The sequence below is a fragment of the Lactuca serriola genome, chromosome 6 (assembly GCF_051521515.1).
Source record: "Lactuca serriola cultivar US96UC23 chromosome 6, Lser_US96UC23_V15, whole genome shotgun sequence".
Lineage (NCBI taxonomy): Eukaryota > Viridiplantae > Streptophyta > Magnoliopsida > Asterales > Asteraceae > Lactuca > Lactuca serriola.
In genome coordinates this window covers 166,504,244-166,506,928 of record NC_136413.1, presented here as the reverse complement: position 1 = coordinate 166,506,928, position 2,685 = coordinate 166,504,244, and the positions used below count along the sequence as shown (strand labels likewise).

General features: G+C 39.7%; 1 non-coding gene across 1 annotated transcript; it reads right to left on the bottom strand.

The window, feature by feature from the left end:
* Positions 1-1,232: 1,232 nt before the first annotated feature.
* On the bottom strand, positions 1,233-1,335 carry LOC145060730 (U6 spliceosomal RNA). Its single transcript, XR_013686915.1, has one exon. It is a non-coding gene; the product is annotated as a U6 spliceosomal RNA (small nuclear RNA).
* Between the last annotated feature and the right edge of the window lie 1,350 nt (positions 1,336-2,685).

Sequence of the window (2,685 nt, the reverse complement as noted above, 5' to 3'; positions counted from 1 at the left end):
TCCTCCACTGAACAACACCAAAGCACTGAACTCAATAATTACCAAAATACCCCTGGAAGACAACTGGTCAACCCTTGGTCAAAGTCAAAGTCAACCACTGACTGACTCTACTCACCGAGTCAACCCGATGACTCGCCGAGTCCCCATTCTCAGAACTTTCCCCAATCCGCGACTCAACTTGCCAAGTCACCCCGAGACTCGCCGAGTCCAACAACTCTGAGTCCACTCACACACGACTCACCGAGTCATCCCTTGACTAACCGATTCTCGGCTCAACTAGAAAAGATTGGGACTCTTCGACAAGACTCGCCGAGTCCAAGAACAGACTCGCCGTGTCTAAGGCTATCTTCAACCTACTCGCCGAGTTGTTCTTCCAACTCGCCGAGTTCAAGGCTATCTTCAACCTACTCGCCGAGTTGTTCTTCCAACTCGCCGAGTTCCAGCCTATCTTCAAGCAACGCGCCGAGTCCACCTTTATGACTTGCCGAGTGCCTCTCGATCTCATTCCATACAGAAGCATTCCAGGCCATGCAATTGATCCAAAACGTAGATCTACCCTTCCTAAGGCCATCCATCACATAAAGTGGCAAACTTTACGTGAATCCAAGGAGATCTAGGCATTTTCACTCTAGGGTTTGGGTTTGGGACAAGATAGCTCCTTCAATCACTCATAAACAGGGACTTTTATGCATTCTAACCCTTTTCCATTCCAGATCTGAGGTAGCAACCTCAGATCTAACCTCTAAACTCCAATACATCAAAAGATATGATCTCTAACACCTCCAAAATGATGTATCTATATGAATAACAGCCAAAGAACGAGATAATACCTCAAAAGGAAGCCCCAACAGCAATGAAACCCGAATCTAAGCAAAGCCCCTTGCTCCAAGCCTCCTAACCTTCAAGATTTCCTCAACAATCACTTCTTCAATACTCCAAATGCACTTGATCCTCTCACACACGACAACTTGGGTTTCTGGACTAAAGAGAGAGTAGAGAGGCTGGGGGAAAGGATGTTATGTTCTTTATATAAGGCTCAACCCCGAGAAATAGGGTTTTCTCCACTCAGCGCCTACTCCCCGAGTCCATCCGCTGACTCGCCGAGTCGGCCACTTAACACGCGACCAAAGTTGCGACCCTACTCGCCGAGTCCAACCATGGACTCGCCGAGTTCCCCTTCCCAATTTACTCTTTTAGCCCTTCAACTTTACTCTTGATATTCTAGGATGTTACATTTTTTGGACCATTTCTCGATTTGTGTGTGTCATCCTTGCGCAGGGGCCATGCTAATCTTCTTTGTATCGTTCCAATTTTATCGGATGTCCCTAAAGGGACGACTATAGATGAAGAGCTTCGCCATATAGAGGAGTAGCAGGTTATTGTTGGATTAATGTCTAAGTCTATAACTATAATTAGTCAGACTTGACCCGACCAGCATGGTCCATTTGGGTTGCATGACATCATGCATATGGATAGACTATAATGAGAGAAATAACACTTAAGGTTTGTTAATATATTATAAGTTCTAATATATTAATAAGGTTGTTTAAGTAGTATTGATCAAGAATTAATTTGGAATTAATTAAGTGATCAAAAGGAGACTAATTAAATATATGGGTTGATTGTGTAAATCATTCATTCTTATATATGTGGGCTTGTGATCCAAGACTCCTTATGTTGAACTAAGTCCATGGGGTGACCCATGGATACTCCATGGAGGTTAAAATCCATGGAGCATAAGGAATGGGTAAAGTTATGAGTTACATGGTGTAACCCCAATAGCTACCATATAAAAGAATCCCATGGCTCAAGAAATTGGGCACTAGAGTGTGAATATGAGGGCTAGATGATTTCAAGAAGTGTTTCATTTTCTCTCAAGTCATTCCATGTGTATTTGATGTTGTGTGAACCATTTGAGGTGTCACACTTGGGGCACTAGGCACTCAAGCTTCATGAAGACATTCTACATCAAAGAGGTATGTAATTCTAACTTGATATATTCATATGAATCAATGTTATTATGCTAGTTAGGATGAATACATTGGAAAGTTCATATTTGCATGTATAATAGAGAAAACATAGATCCAAGGTATTTAGGGTTGCATATACACTTAGGAGTGTTAGAATGCTCAAAACGCAACAGTTATATGGGACGACGCGAGTTCTAAACGAAGTAGTTTACTGTTGATGGTAATATATTCTCAATGTCTTTAAAATTAGGGTTAATGACTTAGGAGGGTAATAAGGTTTCCAGTTTGTCCGTATTAGGTCACTAAGGTTTTTTTTTTGTGCGTATTAGACCAATATGGTTGTTATTACCGTTTAGAAATAGTCCTTATTGCCGGTTAAAACCGGTAAAAGGACTATTTATAAACGGTAATAACAACCATATTGGTCTAATACGCACAAAAAAACCTTAGTGACCTAATACGGACAAACTGGAAAACCTTATTACCTTCCTAAGTCATTATCCCTAATAAAAATCAAATTGTCTAAAATTGAATAAAAGGTATTTATTTATATATTATATTTTTAGTCCATGTCTTTAACTATTTATTAAATTCTGCTATATATTTTTTTCGTAGATGTTTATAAATATTAACTCAAAACTAAATAGTTTTCTTTTGTTTATTTTATAAAGTTGATTAACGCTTAAGCTATACATAACTTCCCAAAAATTACAAA